The sequence below is a fragment of the Scomber scombrus genome, chromosome 17 (genome assembly GCF_963691925.1).
Source record: "Scomber scombrus chromosome 17, fScoSco1.1, whole genome shotgun sequence".
Classification (NCBI taxonomy): domain Eukaryota; kingdom Metazoa; phylum Chordata; class Actinopteri; order Scombriformes; family Scombridae; genus Scomber; species Scomber scombrus.
This window is the reverse complement of record NC_084986.1, coordinates 509,011-531,475: the sequence shown is the minus strand read 5'-3', so window position 1 is coordinate 531,475 and position 22,465 is coordinate 509,011. Positions and strand designations below refer to the sequence as shown.

The window sequence follows — 22,465 nt, the reverse complement described above, 5'->3', positions numbered from 1 at the left end:
TGCAATTAGAGAAATAAAAATGAAACCCGATAATAGTGAAAACATAGAAATTCTAATTCTTCCGACCACACGGACAACCACCTAACACTATCTCTCCCATAGAACCTTATCATGTTCTACCAGATGGCCTCACCATAGACAATAAACTGACATTCGATCAACACATCACCAACATACACAAAAGGTCCCAACAGAGACTCCATGTAATCCGCAAACTCCATGCCCTCTGTCACTACTGTACACCAGCATCATCCAAACCATCCTCCTGTACTGTTCACCCTGTTTTTACAACATGCTGTCCACCGCTAACAGGAACAAACTGACAAAAATAACACACACCGCATCCAAGATCATCAGCAAGAGCTTGGTCCCGTCTGCCATCTCAGCACTCAATAACCTCATATGGACCCAGCCCTCCTGAGTGTTATATATATATGTGTCGGTTGATTAATGTCTGGTAGTGTTTGTGTAGTATATGTGTATTACATGTTGCTCAATGTTTAGTGGTGTCGTACAGTGTGTGTGTGTATGTATATTGCTTCAATGTTGGTGGGGTTTCTTCAACCCATCAGTAGCTGACAGTCTGTGAAATTTCCCTCTGGGGATAATAAATGAATATCTAAATCTAAATATCTAAAAAAACAACTTAATTCTAGTAGTTAGTATGTATTTTACATGTAGCCGGTCATCAGATCATGTTCTGCTGCCAGGACGTCTAGGAGCCGCCAGCAGAATGACGACACATTGGGTAAAAATACTTGGCCAACTGTCTTAGATCATATTCTGTCTATTGGAGCTTTTCCACTCTACAGTTCTAGCTCTACTCGACTCGGCTCGACTCGGTTTGGTACCAGGAACCTTTTCCATTACAAAAAAGTACCTCCTCAACGTGAGCGGGATCGTCATAGCAACGCTGCTTTAAACTGCTGTGACTTTGGAGGTGATGGTGTACTTGCTGCTGTATGAGGCTTTCTGTCTCACACAAAGCAAGAGAAGAGAAACCAATCTCTGTAACGCTGTTGTTGGTATTTAAAAATGCCGGGTTTGATTCTTGTGTGGGACGGCTCATGACTCTTCCAGTGACTCTCTGACCAATCAGTGGCCGGTAGTCTGTTGACGTCACATTTAGTATCGGCTCGGCTCGCTTGGAACCTCGGCAGAGCAGATACTAAAAAAGTACCAGGTACCAGGTACTATCCCTGATGGAGCACCAGGTACCAGGTACTATCCCTGATGGAGCAGCAGGTACCAGGTACTATCCCTGATGGAGCAGCAGGTACCAGGTACTATCCCTGATGGAGGAGCAGGTACCAGGTACTATCCCTGATGGAGCAGCAGGTACCAGGTACTATCCCTGATGGAGGAGCAGGTACCAGGTACTATCCCTGATGGAGGAGCAGGTACCAGGTACTATCCCTGATGGAGCAGCAGGTACCAGGTACTATCCCTGATGGAGGAGCAGGTACCAGGTACTATCCCTGATGGAGCAGCAGCAGGTACCAGGTACTATCCCTGATGGAGCAGCAGGTACCAGGTTCTATCCCTGATGGAGCAGCAGGTACCAGGTACTATCCCTGATGGAGCAGCAGGTACCAGGTACTATCCCTGATGGAGGAGCAGGTACCAGGTACTATCCCTGATGGAGCAGCAGGTACCAGGTACTATCCCTGATGGAGGAGCAGGTACCAGGTACTATCCCTGATGGAGCAGCAGGTACCAGGTACTATCCCTGATGGAGCAGCAGCAGGTACCAGGTACTATCCCTGATGGAGGAGCAGGTATCAGGTACTATCCCTGATGGAGCAGCAGCAGGTACCAGGTACTATCCCTGATGGAGCAGCAGGTACCAGGTACTATCCCTGATGGAGGAGCAGGTACCAGGTACTCTCCCTGATGGAGCAGCAGGTACCAGGTACTATCCCTGATGGAGGAGCAGGTACCAGGTACTATCCCTGATGGAGGAGCAGGTACCAGGTACTATCCCTGATGGAGGAGCAGGTACCAGGTACTATCCCTGATGGAGCAGCAGGTACCAGGTACTATCCCTGATGGAGGAGCAGGTACCAGGTTCTATCCCTGATGGAGCAGCAGGTACCAGGTTCTATCCCTGATGGAGCAGCAGGTACCAGGTACTATCCCTGATGGAGCAGCAGGTACCAGGTACTATCCCTGATGGAGGAGCAGGTACCAGGTACTATCCCTGATGGAGAAGCAGGTACCAGGTACTATCCCTGATGGAGCAGCAGCAGGTACCAGGTACTATCCCTGATGGAGCAGCAGCAGGTACCAGGTACTATCCCTGATGGAGGAGCAGGTATCAGGTACTATCCCTGATGGAGCAGCAGCAGGTACCAGGTACTATCCCTGATTGAGCAGCAGGTACCAGGTTCTATCCCTGATGGAGGAGCAGGTACCAGGTTCTATCCCTGATGGAGCAGCAGGTACCAGGTACTATCCCTGATGGAGCAGCAGGTACCAGGTACTATCCCTGATGGAGGAGCAGGTACCAGGTACTATCCCTGATGGAGGAGCAGGTACCAGGTACTATCCCTGATGGAGGAGCAGGTACCAGGTACTATCCCTGATGGAGCAGCAGGTACCAGGTTCTATCCCTGATGGAGCAGCAGTTACCAGGTACTATCCCTGATGGAGGAGCAGCAGGTACCAGGTACTATCCCTGATGGAGGAGCAGGTATCAGGTACTATCCCTGATGGAGCAGCAGCAGGTACCAGGTACTATCCCTGATGGAAGAGCAGGTATCAGGTACTATCCCTGATGGAGCAGCAGCAGGTACCAGGTACTATCCCTGATTGAGCAGCAGGTACCAGGTTCTATCCCTGATGGAGGAGTAGGTACCAGGTTCTATCCCTGATGGAGCAGCAGGTACCAGGTACTATCCCTGATGGAGCAGCAGGTGCCAGGTACTATCCCTGATGGAGGAGCAGGTACCAGGTCCTATCCCTGATGGAGGAGCAGGTACCAGGTACTATCCCTGATGGAGGAGCAGGTACCAGGTACTATCCCTGATGGAGCAGCAGGTACCAGGTACTATCCCTGATGGAGCAGCAGCAGGTACCAGGTACTATCCCTGATGGAGCAGCAGGTACCAGGTACTATCCCTAATGGAGCAGCAGGTACCAGGTACTATCCCTGATGGAGCAGCAGGTACCAGGTACTATCCCTGATGGAGGAGCAGGTACCAGGTACTATCCCTGATGGAGAAGCAGGTACCAGGTACTATCCCTGATGGAGCAGCAGCAGGTACCAGGTACTATCCCTGATGGAGCAGCAGCAGGTACCAGGTACTATCCCTGATGGAGGAGCAGGTATCAGGTACTATCCCTGATGGAGCAGCAGCAGGTACCAGGTACTATCCCTGATTGAGCAGCAGGTACCAGGTTCTATCCCTGATGGAGGAGCAGGTACCAGGTTCTATCCCTGATGGAGCAGCAGGTACCAGGTACTATCCCTGATGGAGCAGCAGGTACCAGGTACTATCCCTGATGGAGGAGCAGGTACCAGGTACTATCCCTGATGGAGGAGCAGGTACCAGGTACTATCCCTGATGGAGGAGCAGGTACCAGGTACTATCCCTGATGGAGCAGCAGGTACCAGGTTCTATCCCTGATGGAGCAGCAGTTACCAGGTACTATCCCTGATTGAGCAGCAGGTACCAGGTTCTATCCCTGATGGAGGAGCAGGTACCAGGTTCTATCCCTGATGGAGCAGCAGGTACCAGGTACTATCCCTGATGGAGCAGCAGGTACCAGGTACTATCCCTGATGGAGCAGCAGGTACCAGGTTCTATCCCTGATGGAGGAGCAGGTACCAGGTACTATCCCTGATGGAGGAGCAGGTACCAGGTACTATCCCTGATGGAGCAGCAGGTACCAGGTTCTATCCCTGATGGAGCAGCAGTTACCAGGTACTATCCCTGATGGAGCAGCAGCAGGTACCAGGTACTATCCCTGATGGAGGAGCAGGTACCAGGTACTATCCCTGATGGAGCAGCAGCAGGTACCAGGTACTATCCCTGATGGAGCAGCAGGTACCAGGTACTATCCCTGATGGAGCAGCAGCAGGTACCAGGTACTATCCCTGATGGAGGAGCAGGTACCAGGTACTATCCCTGATGGAGGAGCAGGTACCAGGTACTATCCCTGATGGAGCAGCAGCAGGTACCAGGTCCTATCCCTGATGGAGGAGCAGGTACCAGGTACTATCCCTGATGGAGGAGCAGGTACCAGGTACTATCCCTGATGGAGCAGCAGCAGGTACCAGGTACTATCCCTGATGGAGGAGCAGGTACCAGGTACTATCCCTGATGGAGGAGCAGGTACCAGGTACTATCCCTGATGGTGACGCAGAATAAACAGAGTCGAGTCGAGCCAGAACTGTGTAGTGGAAAAGCTCCATATGATACCTCTTGGAAAATATCTGACATACCAGTAATAGTATAAATATCTTCACTCTGGTCAAATCTTTGTCACATGTCTCGTGCATGTAGACGATTGATCCGAGCTCGTAATTTAACGTGCATTAAGAAAGAACTCCTGATTCACATCAACTTTGCATCTTCAGGATCATCACAGAAACAAATAGTGTCATTAGTTCTATATGAATATTCCTTCTCCTGAGGCATAGCCGGTCTACATAGCAACAAACGAGTTCGGTAATAAAGAAACAAATACAAAGTGAAAAAAATGAATATATGAATATATGATTAACCTTAATGTGTAATATTAGTTAACTTTCATAAATCTCTGTGTCTTCAGTAGAGCTGCAATGATTAGTCAATTTATTGATTAGTAGATGGACAGAATATTAATCCGCAGCTATTTTGGTAATCCTTCCTCGGACCGGATGTACGCAATTGTACATCTTAAGTCACCAGTTACTCTACCGATAACAAAGAATCTGTTCTGTTTAGACCGAGTGCTGTACATGTGCGTTTCACCACAGAACTTCAGTTGAGCTGAAAAAGATGCCGGTGTACCTGAACGCACAGCTATCCTCATGAAATCAAACAAGTTGTTCCATGATCTGTCTTCTACTAAAGGCCATGACAGTGGTTCAACATCAGTGTTGAATCCATAACCAAGAGCAACTCTAGCAGCACTATTTTCACTATCATTACTACGATCAGATGAGTAATAAACAGTCATAGGATCAGCATACACGACAATGGAGGACTTTTCTAAAACAAGAGGCAGATCATTTACAAAGATGGAAAACAGGAGCTGACCAAGGAAGCTACCCTGTGGCAATCCACAGACAACGTCTCTGACAGCAGAAAAGCAGCCATTGTAACAAACTGTTTGTCTCCTGCCATATAGATAACTTCCCATCAGAAGAAGAGCCGAATATGAGAAGTTATAACATTCAAGTTTGAGAAACAGCAAATCGTGACTGACCTCAAAGGCAGCAATGAAATCCATAAACACAGCCCCAACTGATTTACACTCATCAAGTTCTTTGTACCAATCATCTGTCATGTGAACAAGAGCTGAGCAGGTAGAATGACCCGGTCTAAAAGCATGTTGATGTTCACTGATCAGTTCATTATCCATAAAGTACTTTAGAATCTGTTCATGGATCAGTGTCTCCAGGATGTGACTTAAGACAGGCAGCAGACTGACAGCTGTGCTGTTCTCTGCATTGAAGTGAGCACTTCTGTTCTTTGACATCGGAATGATTTTGGACTCTTTCCACTGAGATGGAAACACACCACGTTCCAGACACTGGTTCACTATGTGACATATGGGAGCAGAGATGTGACTGGCTGCCTCTTTAAGCAGTCTGACGTCCATGTTGTCTATTCCAGGAGAAATATCATCAGAGAGAGACGACAACAGACTCTCAACCTTTTCAACGTCAACTGGGACAAAACTGAGTGAACATTGTTTGTCTTTCATGATTCTTTCTTTTATGAGTTTACGTGATGAAGACCGGCCTTCATTTCTCACAGAACGTTTTAATTCCTCTGTTTTATCAACATAATATTGATTAAAGCAATTGGCAATCTCAGTGTCGTCTGTGATTAGACGTCCTTCTGATTCTATGTTGGTAACAGGAGAACATGAGTTCATCCCCATGAAGTCATTTAAAGTCTCCTGTTTTTCCGCAATATCATTATCAGCCTCTCTGGGTCTCTGTTGTTCCTTTTTTGTAGAAATAGCTTTTTCTACTTTATTACAAATATCCCCATAACAACTGGCTGATTGTCTGAATTTCTTTTTTGCAGCATCTCTGTCTAACATTAAAGACTTTATCTCTTCGTCCATCCATGGTGCATCAACATTTTCAGCTGTGTCCCTCACTAAGGGAGCATGCTTGTCTGCTAGATTGCTAAAGATGCCAGTGAACTTGGATAAAGCATCCTCAGGGTCTGATTCATTGTGTACTTCTGTCCACTGAGCCCTCCTGATGTCACGGATGTAACTGGCTTCATCAAACATCTCGTATGATCTCTGAAAGATAATCTCTTCTTTAAGTTTGGGAACATTTCTCTCCACAGTGACAGAAATGAGGTTATGATCACTACAACCTGTAGGTGTTGAAGTAATGTTTGAACATCTCAGAGGAATATTTGTATATATATGGTCAATAATTGTTGATGACTTGATGCCTTTATTACCAATCCTCACACTAGTAGGCTGATTCATCAACTGGGTCATCCGACATTCAGTTAAAACAGGGACATTTGTTTGTTCTTTTGATTTTTTGGCCCAATCAATGTTGAAGTCTCCCAGGAGGAAAATGTCCATGTTTTCTTTAGACACACTCCAAATATGCATCCTCGCTATCTGGTGGTCTGTAACAACAACCCACTAAAACTGGTCATTCATCATCCAGTTGAAGCTGAACCCAAATAATCTCTAAATCAGGGCATGTTAATTCTGGTAAATCAGAGAACATTAAGTCTGTCCGTACTTTACCTGGGATCTGATCGTGAATGTAGAAAGCTACACCACCTCCTTTCGTTTTTCCGTCTTCTTTCTTGTTTCTATCTCTTCTGTACAAACTGTAACCTTTAATATATAATTCACTGTCATCAAAACTTGGGTCTAAATGTGTTTCGGAGAGTGCCAACACATGGATCTGATGAAGTGTTAATATATGATAAATCTCATCAATCTTATTTCTCAGACTGTGTATGTTCAAATGAGCTACAGATAATTTTTGGGGAATGTGAATCTCTGGCTGAGAGTCAGGATTGAGAGGTGAAGAAGCCATGGGTATCAGAGTGCAATAACAGAATAGACTAATTATTAGATGTTCTTTCTGCTGAACTCTTGGTTTGACTTTTAATGTGTGTGTGTGTGTGTGTGTGTGTGTGTGTGTGTGTGTGTGTGTGTGTGTGTGTGTGTGTGTGTGTGTGTCGGCCCACAGCTGATGGTATCAGACTAATCTTTGTTGTTGTACCGTATCTTCAGCAGCAGGAGGCAGCATGAACTCGCCACACGATGAAGACCAGTCAGGATCCCTATGAGACACAAATAGAGCACAATTATTATAGCAACACACTGTCAGAGGTAAATATACATTCACTACTTTTGAGTGACTGTTTTAGTTACTGGTTATTTTACAGATTAAGATTTTACATAGAAATCATAATAATCTGATAAAATAGACTTTGTTAATGTCACATGGCTGTGCAAATCAATCAAAGAAATAAATACTTTGTTCGAAATGTTTCTGAAAAAGAATAATAGTAAGAATATTAAAAAGGTTAAATGTATCATGCCAAAAACCCCTAGGGGTTAAAATAGCTGAAGACTCTTAATGAACTTAAAAATGTATTTAAAAAGGTTTATTACCATAAAATAATAAAAACAGGCAAAAGGCAACTATAAAATGTCTAAAAGTCCTAAGGCTCTGTTCTGGGGAAATAGAAAAAAATGACCAAAGTCCTGCAGATAGACCAAGCAGGTAGCTCCTGGTCTGAAAGGTGAAGCCAATGCAGATGTGACTTAAACCTGCGACTGTAATGGTCAGCAGGGGGCGACTGCAGTGGCTCCAAAAAGACACTTGATTCATTACCTCACAAAACACTTTCTTAATGAGTTCATGGCCTCAATCACTAGTTTCAAGTCTTCTTCAGTTCAGCATTATGTTCATTTTGTAAATCATGGTCCCAGTTCATTCAAATTTGATGATAAAACAAAAACTGCTTGGTGTGTCCTGATGGTTGAGTGGTTAGAGCACATGCCACATAATCACAGCGTCCCTGGTTCGATCCAGCCAGGGATGCTGTGATGCAGGTAATTCCCTCCTCTTTAACAAAAAAAAAACAGGGTATGCTTTAGGTTTGCGACCACAGAAATAACATTGGTTAGGTATTGGAACCATGGCGTAACCCCAGATTTACAGAGTATAGCCATAGATAGTGTCGGCTATGGCTATACTCCAACTCATGGAAGTTAATTGTTAGATTTTGGTCTCTAATAAAGGTTTGATGGCAGCAGACAAACTGCAGACTCAAGGCTTCAAAACAGGAGTCCACAAACCAACAGGTGATGTTATGAAGTTACATCTATTAGTTTGACAGTCTATCAGATACACAAACACTCTGCAGCTGCAACACATAGATATAAATACTCACATTGTTGTGGAGTGTTTCAGGCTTCTGGGGTCGATCGTCTCGTGGTCTGATGCTTCAACTCTGGATGCTTAAATGCTTAAAAAGGCGAAATCAAATAAATTACATAATATCTTAAATAGAGTTTGTAAATTAATAAACAATAACAATTATTGAAATAGGAATATAATGATACAAATGGCCCTTTTGTTCAAGGGAGAGAAAATTAATTGTTAGATGATTTTTGACATCATTGATTTTGACTGAACAATTGATTCTTTTTTAAACAGGGGTCTGTCCTTTGCCACTCTGGTTTTCTCTCTACATGTTACCCTTGGGGCATTTCATCTACATCTATGACACTCATTTGTACCTCTCTTCTTGTGATAATCACCTCAGCTTCAACAAGCATGTTGTTTCTGCAGCTCAGGAGATTCTCCAAAATCAGTTCAGTTTTATTCAGACTGTCAATTTTATTTACTGTTGTTTGACCTCTCTACACATGTCTGAGCAAATGCAGCAGCCAGACTCTAGCCTAAACCAAAAAAGAGAGCACATTACTCTTCATTGGCTGCCGGTAAATTTCTATAATTTTATTTAGATTTTTAAGATATTAGGTAAGCTAAAGCTTTTTAATTGTTTTAAATTGTGTTTAACATTGTGTGTCTACCATTTATTTTGTCTTGTAAATAATAAGGATGTAAAGTGTAGAAATTGTTTTAAGACTACTATATAAATAAAAATGATGATTACTAACTTATTAACTAGTTTACTCACCTGCTGTACGTTTCCGTGGTCACCTGATGCTGCTGTGAGAGGAAGATGCAGATTGATGAAGAAGCGTTGGTGAAACGTTGAGAGTGGATTTAAAGCTGCATCATCAGACTCTCTGTCAACACCAGCAACATCCTGTCTGCTTTAAATCTGACTCACCTGAAGCCTCACCCTGCAGAGTTACCTTTAAAACCCGCCCCTGTACATCTAGATTAGATTAGATTACATTCAATGTTACTGTCATTGTGTAGAGTAAAGAGAGCAGATAGCATCAAACCACAAATGCAAAAAGTACAGTATTATTTATAGAAGTGTGCGCTACAGTATAAGTGATGCAATATCGTCCAAGATGTAGTGGTGAATAAAAACAGGAGTTACAATATATAAACATTATATATGTTAATAATTTATAGTTATAACAAACAACACTACTGTCAAAATAAACAGTCAATGTCACGAATCCCCTTTGACTCCAGCCTGCTGTTGTGTTTTCTTTACTTTCTGTTTTTGTGCTTGGTGTGTTTTTGTTTTGTCTGTCTGCTCTCCTGCTTTCCTGCTTTCCTGCTTTCCTGCTGTCCATGCACCTACTTTGCATCCTGAGACATCACCTGACATTTGAATGTTTTTCCATTACAAACTAGTCTCTCCATGTCGGCATCTGGGTTCAGCCAAAAACAGTGACACTCAAGTTTTTCTGTTTATGCATTTGTGAACTTCCTGTAACAGCATCATTAAAACACCACTGTGCATTACAAGCTTTGTTTGTATATTGCTAATTCAAGACAAGTGATTAACCCTGTCGCTACCCGATGTGAGTCACACATGTGCAGTAGCGTCCGCCATCTTTGACATCTACTTATGGCAACTCTGTTTGTATAAAACACATTATTCACCCGACTCAATCGCGATTCATGAGAAATATGAACTTTTGAGTGCTTATTACATCTCTAAGGTTTGTCAGCTGCAGCTATTTCTGTGTTTCCTCATGTTTTATGTGTATAATGTTAATCTGACAGCAGCAGTAGTGTTGTGTAGTAACTGCAGGGCTCCAGCAGAGGGAGTGTAGAGCTGTCAGTCATTACACACGTGACCCGAGGAAAGTTTGTGTGTCTGTGTATTTTTCACATTAATACTCATAAATACTTCCTTTAAGGGCTTTTAAAAAATATATATACAGTCTAAGTAAAAAGAAAAAAGTCCCAGTCACATCAGCCGATAACTAAAAAGTTATCAAAATCTTTTTGATTACTGGTTTGATTGCTTCATGGCGATGTGAGGAATTTTGCCGTTTCGCCATTTAACAGGAACTGCTGGCCAAATGGGGGTACTGCACCCCGTAGAAGATTAAGGAAATTGAGCCCCTCACTCCAGATTGACATAGAAAAACGAAATTCGGTACACATATGTATCGTGTAAAGACGCACTAAAAAGTCTCTTGGACCCATACCCTCACTCCAACAGGAAGTCGGCCATTTTGAATCGAATTTGCGATTTTGGCGCTGTTTGTTTCCATTTGACTTAGAAGATGCGTCGCGCCAAGTCTCGCTCATTAGTGGCGTGGTGAGGGAGCTTGGGCCCGGTCATCGCTGCTTGCAGTTAGCTAGTTAATATTTAAAAAAAACTAATGAACACTGCACATGCTCGACTCCCATTGGGTAGCGACATTGCCCTCGTGTATTAATACTTCCCTGGTTACATACAGATGTACAAACTTGTGTTGAACTTCTTTTGTTTCTATACTTTGTGCGGACTCGCATCCAACTGCTGAAACGTGTATGAAATACATCTCTCCAACATATAACAGTAGTTTGTCCAAGTAGAGTTGCCATAAGTAGCTGTCAAAGATGGCGGACGATGGCGAACGCTACTGCGCATGTGTGACTCACATCGGGTAGTGACTAACTCAGCTAACTGGCTAACTGTAGACTGTAGTAGTAGTAGTGTGCGCTGAATGTATTTACACCTCTACAGCAGCAGGGCGGGTTTATGCTAAGCCTAGCTCCACAATTCAAATCTAAATGGTTGAAATGCTTTTTACACCTTTTTTAGAAATACATTTATGACCTATTTAATGTGTTTAGAAGAAAATGTCTGAATTCACTTTACAGTCTTTAATTGTTTCAAGTTAAAATTGCTTTTAAAAAAAAAAAAAACATAAGAAAACATCATCTTGTTAACAATCATTTATTTAGTGTTTAATGAACACACACATCAAGTCATTCTGGTGAGCAGGACTTTCACTACTCCACTGTAACACATTCAATGTTAATATATGTTCATATTTTAACTGTAAGCTGTTTATCTGCAACGCTCCTGCTTCTAATCAGGCACATTTGTTGCATGTCAAACCCAGTTTCCTGTTGGCCAACTGTTCAATAAAAAGGCAAAAAAATAGAATATTTAAAACTTAATAAGACTTAAAAACTTAGTAACAGACATTGAAGACCTTATATAAATGATATAAATGATATAAATGATATAACATTTCCAAAATACTTAACTACAAAATTTCAGTTTAGACATTTAAAAACTTTCCCAGCTGCTGCACAACACTCTGATATATAATAACTGGGCTTTACATACAGATACAAACACAGTAAACAACAAATATCTCATTTATATACATGAACAAAGTCATTAAACAATGAATTTAAATAAAAAACAAAGTATTTTACACCACATACTGGAACAAAGGGAAACACCAGGCTGCTTGTAGCTTGATTTGAGCCTTTTATCCCTGCAGACACTGATGCAGTTGATTATATAATGTGACATTAAATGGAGGCATTAAGGAGGACGAGGTTCTGTTTAACTGGACTGCAACAGTTATTAACATGATATCTGTAACTGAAGTGATGAAGTTACACCCTGGTGCTTATCTAAAAACTGAGAGTGGCTTGGTAGCCGAGTGGTTGGCCTGCCACATAAAGGCAAGGCAGCTTTACTTATACAGAGCATTTCATACACAATGGCAACTCAATGTTTACATAAAACAAACATTTAACAGTAAATATTGGAAATAAAAAACATAAAAACATAAAAACATGCAATTTGAGGAATAAAAATGAAACCCGATAATAGTGAAAACATAGAAATTCAAATTCTTCCGACCACACAGACAACCACCTAACACTATCTCTCCCATAGACCCTCATCATGTTCTACCAGACGGCCCTCTGGCTCTCTGGACTTGTTTCCCATGATTAAAGGCAGCGTCCCTGGTTCCCTCTCTGTTTCCTATCAGCCTCTATGCCATGTACTGTAAAAAACAAACAATGAATCTAATAAAAAAACCCATCAGTAGCTGACAGTCTGTGAAATTTCCCTCTGGGGATAATAAATGAATATCTAAATCTAAATATCTAAAAAAACAACTTAATTCTAGTAGTTAGTATGTATTTTACACATGTAGCCGGTCATCAGATCATGTTCTGCTGCCAGGACGTCTAGGAGCCGCCAGCAGAATGACGACACATTGGGTAAAAATACTTGGCCAACCGTCTTAGATCATATTCTGTCTATTGGAGCTTTTCCACTCTACAGTTCTAGCTCTACTCGGCTCGACTCGACTCGGTTTGGTACCAGGAACCTTTTCCATTACTATAGTTCCTACTCAACGTGAGCGGGGTCGTCATAGCAACGCTGCATTAAACTGCTGTGACTTTGGAGGTGATGGTGTACTTGCTGCTGTATGAGGCTTTCTATCTCACACAAAGCAAGAGAAGAGAAACCAATCTCTGTAACGCTGTTGTTGGTATTTAAAAATGCCGGGTTTGATTCTTGTGTGGGACGGCTCATGACTCTTCCAGTGAGTCTCTGACCAATCAGTGGCCGGCAGTCTGTTGACGTCACATTTAGTATCGGCTCGGCTCGCTTGGAACCTCGTAAGAGCAGATACTAAAAAAGCAGCAGGTACCAGGTACTATCCCTGATGGAGCAGCAGGTACCAGGTACTATCCCTGATGGAGCAGCAGGTACCAGGTACTATCCCTGATGGAGGAGCAGGTACCAGGTACTATCCCTGATGGAGGAGCAGCAGGTACCAGGTACTATCCCTGATGGAGCAGCAGCTACCAGGTACTATCCCTGATGGAGCAGCAGCTACCAGGTACTATCCCTGATGGAGCAGCAGGTACCAGGTACTATCCCTGATGGAGGAGTAGGTACCAGGTACTATCCCTGATGGAGCAGCAGACACCAGGTACTATCCCTAATGGAGCAGCAGGTACCAGGTACTATCCCTCATGGAGCAGCAGGTACCAGGTACTATCCCTGATGGAGCAGCAGGTACCAGGTACTATCCCTGATGGAGGCGCAGCAGGTACCAGGTACTATCCCTGATGGAGCAGCAGGTACCAGGTACTATCCCTGATGGTACAGCAGGTACCAGGTACTATCCCTGATGGAGCAGCAGGTACCAGGTACTATCCCTGATGGAAGAGCAGGTACCAGGTACTATCCCTGATGGAGCAGCAGATACCAGGTACTATCCCTGATGGAGGAGCAGGTACCAGGTACTATCCCTGATGGAGGAGCAGGTACCAGGTACTATCCCTGATGGAGGAGCAGCAGGTACCAGGTACTATCCCTGATGGATCAGCAGGTACCAGGTACTATCCCTGATGGTACAGCAGGTACCAGTTACTATCCCTGATGGAGCAGCAGGTACCAGGTACTATCCCTGATGGAAGAGCAGGTACCAGGTACTATCCCTGATGGAGGAGCAGCAGGTACCAGGTACTATCCCTGATGGAGCAGCAGATACCAGGTACTATCCCTGATGGAGGAGCAGGTACCAGGTACTATCCCTGATGGAAGAGCAGGTACCAGGTACTATCCCTGATGGAGCAGCAGATACCAGGTACTATCCCTGATGGAGGAGCATGTACCAGGTACTATCCCTGATGGAGGAGCAGGTACCAGGTACTATCCCTGATGGAGCAGCAGGTACCAGGTACTATCCCTGATGGAGCAGCTGGTACCAGGTACTATCCCTGATGGAGCAGCAGGTACCAGGTACTATCCCTGATGGAGCAGCAGGTACCAGGTACTATCCCTGATGGAGGAGCAGGTACCAGGTACTATCCCTGATGGTACAGCAGGTACCAGGTACTATCCCTGATGGAGGAGCAGGTACCAGGTACTATCCCTGATGGAGGAGCAGCAGGTACCAGGTACTATCCCTGATGGAGACGCAGAATAAACAGAGTAGAGTTGAGTCGAGCCAGAACTGTGTAATGGAAAAGCACCATATGATACCTCTTGGAAAATATCTGACATACCAGTAATAGTATGAATTTCTTCACTCTGGTCAAATCTTTGTCACATGTCTCGTGCATGTAGACGATTGATCCGAGCTCGTAATTTAACGTGCACTAAGAAAGAACTCCTGATTCACATCATCTTTGCATCTTCAGGATCATCACAGAAACATCTACTGTCATTAGTTCTATATGAATATTCCTTCTCCTGAGGCATAGCCGGTCTACATAGCAACAAACGAGTTCGGTAATAAAGAAACAAATACAAAGTAAATAATTAAATAATGAAATGAATAAATGATAAATGAATAAATGATAAACCTTTAAGTGTTATATTAATTAACTTTCATAAATCTCTGTGTCTTCAGTAGAACTGCAACGATTAGTCAATTTGTTGATTAGTAGATGGACAGAATATTAATCCGCAGCTATTTTGGTAATCCTTCATCTTTGAGGTACAGCTTTTTTTCACTGTTTGGTAACTTGTTCCATTCTTTAGAACCCCTGAACATAACTGTATGTCTTAAGTACTCAGTCTTGGCTCGAGGGATAATCAACAGTCTGTTCTGCACAGACCGAGTGATGCGTTTGTGTGTTTCACTACAGAACTCCAGTTGAGCGTAAAAAGATGCTGGTGTACCTGAACGCACAGCTGTAACCATGAAATCAAACAAGTTGTTGTGTAATTTCTTTTCCACTAAAGGCCATGACAGTGTTTCATGCATTGTAACAACTTTAGTGTTTGGTCCACAGCCAAGAGCAACTCTAGCTGCACTATTTTGGACTTTTTGGAGTTGATTGAGATGTGTTCTGTTAGCACTGGACCATATGACTGGACAATAGTCAAGATGAGACAACACTAATGATTCAACAACCTTCTTCATGTTTTCTTTAGAGACAACAGTAGAACACTTCTTAATGATTGCAATGCCCTCTTTCATTTTCTCAGTAATATCGTTGATATGCAGTGACCAAGACAGGTGTTCATCAAGAGTCATTCCTAAGAATCTGATCTGTTTAACTTGCTCCGGTTCCATGTGTTGCACAGAGAGGCGGAGCTGTTGATCTTCAGCTGATTTGCATCTAATTATCATTGATTTAGATTCTGGTTTGTTTAAAACCATCTTGTTGTCAGTGACCCAGTCGTGCACAGCTTGTAGCTCAGCTCCTAATACACTGGTTAAGTCTCCATCAGTACAACCATCAGATGGGTAATAAACAGTCATGTGATCAGCATACATGACAATGGAGGACTGTTGTAAAACAAGAGGCAGATCATTTACAAAGATGGAAAACAGGAGCTGACCAAGGAAGCTACCCTGTGGCAATCCACAGACAACATCTCTGACAGCAGAAAAGCAGCCATTGTAACAAACTGTTTGTCTCCTGCCAGATAGATAACTTCCCATCAGAAGAAGAGCCGAATATGAGAAGTTATAACATTCAAGTTTGTCAACCAGCAAATTTCGACTGACCTCAAAGGCAGCAATGAAATCCATAAACACAGCCCCAACTGATTTACGCTCATCAAGTTCTTTGTACCAATCATCTGTCATGTGAACAAGAGCTGAACAGGTAGAATGACCCGGTCTAAAAGCATGTTGATGTTTAGTGATCAGTTTATTATCCATAAAGTACTTTAGAATCTGTTCATGGATCAGTGTCTCCAGGATGTGACTTAAGACAGGCAGCAGACTGACAGCTGTGCTGTTCTCTGCATTGAAGTGAGCACTTCTGTTCTTTGACATCGGAATGATTTTGGACTCTTTCCACTGAGATGGAAACACACCACGTTCCAGACACTGGTTCACTATGTGACGTACGGGAGCAGAGATGTGACTGGCTGCCTCTTTAAGCAGTCTGACGTCCATGTTGTCTGTTCCAGGAGAAATATCATCAGAGAGAGACAACAACAGACTCTCAACCTTTTCAACGTCAACTGGGACAAAACTGAGTGAACATTGTTTGTCTTTCATGATTCTTTCTTTTATGAGTTTACGTGATGAAGACCGGCCTTCATTTCTCACAGAACGTTTTAATTCCTCTGTTTTATCAACATAATATTGATTAAAGTAAGTGGCAATCTCAGTGTCGTCTGTGATTAGACGTCCTTCTGATTCAATGTTGGTAACAGGAGAACATGAGTTCATCCCCATGAAGTCATTTAAAGTCTCCTGTATTTTCTTAATATTATTATCAGCCTCTCTGAGTCTCTGTTGTTCCTTTTTTGCAAAAACAGCTTTTTCTAATTTATTACAAATATTCTGATAATGAATGGTCGATATTCTGAGAGCCTCTTTTGCAGCAACTCTCTGTGACATTAAAGACTTTATCTCTTCGTCCATCCATGGTGCATCATCATTTTCAGCTGGGTCCCTCACTAAGGGGGCATGCTTGTTGGCTAGATTGTTAAAGATGCCAGTGAACTTGGATAAAGCATGCTCAGGGTCTGATTCATTGTGTACTTCTGCCCACTGAGCCCTCCTGATGTCACTGATGTAACTGGCTTCATCAAACATCTCGTATGATCTCTGAAAGATAATCTCTTCTCTTGGTTTGGGAACATTTCTCTCCACAGTGACAGAAATGAGATTATGATCACTACAAGCTGTACGTGTTGAAGTAATGTTTGAACATTCCCTCTTTGGAATATTTGTATATATATGGTCAATAATTTTTGTCTTTATGCCTTTATCATCAATCGTCACCCTAGTAGGCTGATCCATCACCTGGGTCATCTGACATTCCGTTAAAACAGAGTCAATTTTATTTTTTGGAGAAGATTTTTTCGCCCAATCAATGTTGAAGTCTCCCAGGAGGAAAATGTCCATGTTTTCTTTAGACACTGTTTGTATTATTTGACAAATTCTGTCCAAATTTGCAGCCTTGCTTTCTGGTGGTCTGTAACAACAACCCACTAAAACTGGTCTTTCATCATCCAGTTGAAGCTGAACCCAAATAATCTCTAAATCAGAGCACATTAAGTCTCTCCGTATTTTACCTGGGATCTGATCGTGAATGTAGAAAGCTACACCACCTCCATTCTTGTTTCTATCTCTTCTGTACAAACTGTAACCTTTAATATATAATTTACTGTCATCAAAACTTGGGTCTAAATGTGTTTCGGAGAGTGCCAACACATGCATCTGATGATGTGTTAATATATGATAAATCTCATCAATCTTATTTCTCAGACTGCATATGTTCAAATGAGCTAGAGATATTTTTTTGGGAATGTGAATCTCTGGCTGAGAGTCAGGATTGGGAGATGAAGAAGCCATGGATATCAGTGCAATAACAGAATAGACTAATTATTAGATGTTCTTTCTGCTGAACTCTTGGTTTGACTTTTAATGTGTGTGTCGGCCCACAGCTGATGGTATCAGACTAATCTTTGTTGTTGTACCGTATCTTCAGCAGCAGGAGGCAGCATGAACCCGCCACACGATGAAGACCAGTCAGGTTCCCTATGAGACACAAATAGAGCACAATTATTATAGCAACACACTGTCAGAGGTAAATATACTTCTGTAGGATCTACTGAAAAACACTGATGATAAATACTCACGTTTTTCTGCAGTGACTCGTCTGGTGGTTCAGCTCTGGATGCCTCACAGTTCTGTGTTTAACTTTTGGTGAAACACGATCGTAACAAAGTATTAGATTCTTTTCATTATGAATGACTACGTTGCCTATAGACACACATTTGTGTCAATACAAACTGAATGCACGACTCAAACCATTAGGAGCATGTCTTAGCTTTACACTAGAGATATTGTTATTGTTACAAAAACAACATAACAGCAAACCACACTGCATGTACGATGCTGTACTCACTGTCTGTCCAACAGGCTCGTTCACGTCCAGCTCAGAGGAAGTCTACCAAACGGTAACCTGTTATCTGGATAGCAGGAGATTTAAAAAAAGATTCATTTATTTGTTGTATTACTGTACATATTACTTGTTGCTGTGTGTATTGTAACATTAAAGCACAGAGTTTACTTGGATGTAATGAAAACTATGTCAATGAAAAAGTACATTTCTACAGCTGTTGATCCTTTGGCGACACTTAGAGGTGATGCTGGGAAACTGTTATAATAAATGTGAAAACAATCCTCAGACTGAGTGATGTGCACATCAGAGACACATGAACAATTAACACACCCACGTATCTGCAATTACATGAGTGGATATAAAAGCATGCGCAAAGTGGTGCAGAAAATACCGTTAACAACAATGGCTGCTTTAGTATTAGAAGACATTATAAATGGTGCAATACGAAGAGAGCGTGTGTTCAGAGACAGAGGATTTAATGGCACATGATGACAACTGGCTCATCGGCCGCTTTAGGTTCCTGAGTGATGTGCACATCACTCAGGTCTGATGACTAATTGTTTTCACATTTATTTATTATAACAGTTTCCCAGCATCACCTCTAAGTGTCGCCAAAAGATCAACAGCTGTAGAAACGTGCGTACGCCAGCCATGAAGTTGGCGTGAGGCACGTTTCCACGGTCATTTCACTTTTGATACATCTGTACTTTGCCTTGAAAAAGAACGTACGCCACGTTTTTGTGCGTACCCGCCCTTTGTACATGAGGCCCCAGAACATTAAGACATATGTGAAGATGAATCAGGCGTAATGTCTGTGATGTGTTGTGTAAAGTAGCAGATGACTAATCTCATCAGTATGCAGGCCACAGAAGATTCCTGGAAGTCCCAGAACTGACAGTAAATAGCATGATGTGGTCGTACTAATTAATATGTGCAGTAGTCAGAATCACAGTACAAACCCAAATGTTCATTTATCAGTATTGAACATAACTTTAGTCTCATCATAAGTCAAAAACACGTCTGTTTATGAATCTGGTTTAAAATGATCTTTATGGCCCTACAATAAATGATCATCAGTCATACATAACAGTATTATCCCTTCAACATTTAACTAACAATGTACTATATATATTATTATATTATAATACAATAAAGTTCTCACACTGGCTAATGGGTACTTTGATACTTTAAGTACATTTGCTCTTTAATTTTGGTAAAATTTGAATGTAGGCCTCAAACAAATGAAACACATGCTGAGTTAGTTTGTACTTACTGTGGAAAATCTGAGAGTGGATTTAAAGCTTTAAAGTTGGATGATCAGAAGCTCCGTCAAACCCGACTATGTTCAATGCCGCCGTGTCCGCCGAGTCCGGATGTTATTCGGGCTTTGAGTTTCTATTGCTGGGAAACGACAGTTCGCGTCGCCCCGCCTCCAGAAGTCCGTTATGTATCAGAAAGCTCAACATCAGCAGCGGACACAGGAAAGCAGAAGTTGGAAAATAGTTACTGATTTTACAACAGCGAACCTAAAAGCTGATTCAGACTATTATTAACAGAACTACTGAGAGCAGGAAACAGCAGGATAATGAGGTGATAGCTGCTACAGTTCAATTAATACATAAAAAACGTCTTATTTTGGAGCATCACATCCCAAAATATTAACATTATGGATCTTACAAGTTAATGACGACGTGTTTATTAACGGTCAGTGCTGCAGGGTCCTTCCTTACTTTCCGTTATCTTGTTCCTTTAGTTGGCCCACTTTTTATAAATTGTACGTTTCTTGCTTCTTTTCTGTCTTTCATATTACTTTTCAACCAGGACCAGGGTCAGGATTTAGAAAAAGAAAAAAAGTTGCTGAGTCGCATGAGTCATGTGCTGCAAATCCACCGCACCCAAATATATGTTTGACAAGTCTGTACAATATATATTATCATTACTGTTTTACATATAACTATTATTCTATAACTGATCAGTTTCTTTCAGTCAGTTTTATCAACTTGGGTAAAGTTAGAAAGAGATTGGCAGAGTCGAACTTCACTGATCAATAGCTCATAAACGAAACATTGTTCAAACATAAAAAATGTCTCTGTCCTATCGTAGTAAGGTAGACTATTGACTACAAACTCATTTTCGCCAAAACGAGTCGTCCTCCAGGCTGCAGGAGATGCATTGCTCTCTATGCGCTGCGGGCGGAGAGGCGAGCGCTTAGGGACCGTCTACAAAGTGCCAAAGTACCAAAGCGAAAATATTCAATATCTCCACTTTTATTCAGTGTAGTCTCACCAGATTCACTCCACACACCAACGGTCACCTGATAATCACACTACAACAGTTATTGTTGCAAATGTGCTTGTGTATAATACTTCAATATCATCACTGTCATGTGCTGTCATTCCATTGATTTCCCTTCAATAGCTTCAATATTATACACAGTAGTCTTCAGTACATTCTCTCCACACACCTACGGCCACCTGATAACCACACTACAACAGTTATTTCAGGAAAAAAACACATTTGCATATTTTTGGGGAATTTTATCGTGAAAAATCGTCAATAGCGTTAATATTATAGACTGTATACTCAACAAAATCATGCTACACAACAAAGGTCACCTGATATTTGTTATACTGTGAACTTAAATACCGTATGTCAGGGAAACAATAGTCTGGCCACAAGTGATGTCAAACAGGCAAAAGTCATCTGTACAGTTTTTTATTATTTGATAGGTGACGGCAATCTACCCGTTTATTAAGCTTTCAAAGGACTCTGACTCAGGTGTGAGCTCCTTTTACAGTATTGACAGTATTGACTGAATCTGAAACAATAAACATAATTTTTTTTCCAGAACTGGGTATATATTTGAGCAATTTAAATATTTGCAACATGGGCATTGGTGTTTTCCTTAGGTCTACTATATTTTCTTATTGGCGGATAACATTTGACTTTGAATCAGGCGGGGAGCTCCAGTCCTCTGAAATGATGCCAACGTGGAAGTAACTTAAAACTGCATTCTATCAAAAGGCCACCAGGGGGCGACCGTTTTGGTGTCTAAAGGACTTCCGTCTCTATACAAGTCAATGGAGAATTCACCAACTTCTCACTTGATTTCTAACCTCAGTAAACGTTTTCAAAATGTGTTTATGGTCTCAATCGCTAGTTTAAAGCCTTCTTCAATGCAGTATGATGTTCATTTGGGACATTTTGGCCTCCCTGATTTTATATGTGACGATAAAGCAGGGTATGCATTAGGGCGTGGCTACGTGGTGATTGACAGGTTGATTGGTTCCCAGGTTCAGGAGGGCGCCTCATGCTCCTCCTGATGCCCATATAAGTAGAATCCATGTTTTTATTTTTCCCAGCATGCACCTGAAATGTTCAAGATGGCGCTGCTCAGATCCGAAACTATTGGCCTCCGAGCAGCAGTCCACAAACCAATGGGTGACGTCACGGACGTTACGTCCATTTCTTATATACAGTCTATGCTTTGAATATAAAAAAATTGAAGAATTATTAATATATATTTTAACATATGTGTATTTGAAATTTAGTTGGTTTGATATTTATGGTTAAGTTAAATAAACATATGTTAAAATATATATTAATAATTTTCCTCAAGTGATGATATTGAAGTATTATACACAAACACATTTTGCAACAATAACTGTTGTAGTGTGATTATCAGGTGTTCCTGCAGCCTGGAGGACGACTCGTTTTGGCGAAAATGAGCTTGTAGTCAATAGTCTACCTTAAAATTATTGTCGTGTTATAAGTTGTGTAAAAAGACATTAAGACCCACCATGTGCATTTAGGTCTAATAATGTTTTAATAAGATCTTCCTCAGTAGATACAGCTCTGCTCTCAGACATCTTTCATCCTTTCTTTCCATGATTTCGTCTTCTCTCTTTATTTGATTCCTGTCTTTCTGTCGTAATAACACAGGACTGGAGACTCTGATGGGTTTTTGTCTTCTTTATTGATGTGTGGGTGCAGTTCAACAGAAGGCAACTTATC

The 22,465-nt window shown here is 41.9% G+C and overlaps 1 protein-coding gene and 1 long non-coding RNA gene across 3 annotated transcripts in view; one reads left to right on the top strand and one right to left on the bottom strand.

Annotated features, from left to right (window-relative positions):
- LOC133997984 (pleckstrin homology domain-containing family G member 3-like) overlaps positions 1–22,465 on the top strand; it is a 378,673-nt gene that overhangs the window by 147,737 nt on the left and 208,471 nt on the right. The gene's annotated exons all lie outside the window — the stretch shown is intronic.
- Positions 11,459–19,914, bottom strand: LOC133997278 (uncharacterized). 2 transcript variants are annotated; one of them, XR_009927282.1, is made up of 5 exons: positions 19,725–19,914; positions 18,455–18,518; positions 18,186–18,246; positions 18,024–18,084; positions 11,459–12,615 (listed from the first exon to the last, which is right to left on the bottom strand). It is a non-coding gene; the product is annotated as an uncharacterized LOC133997278 (long non-coding RNA). The 2 variants fall into 2 exon arrangements; XR_009927281.1 differs by lacking the exon at positions 11,459–12,615 and having other exon boundaries at positions 17,948–18,084.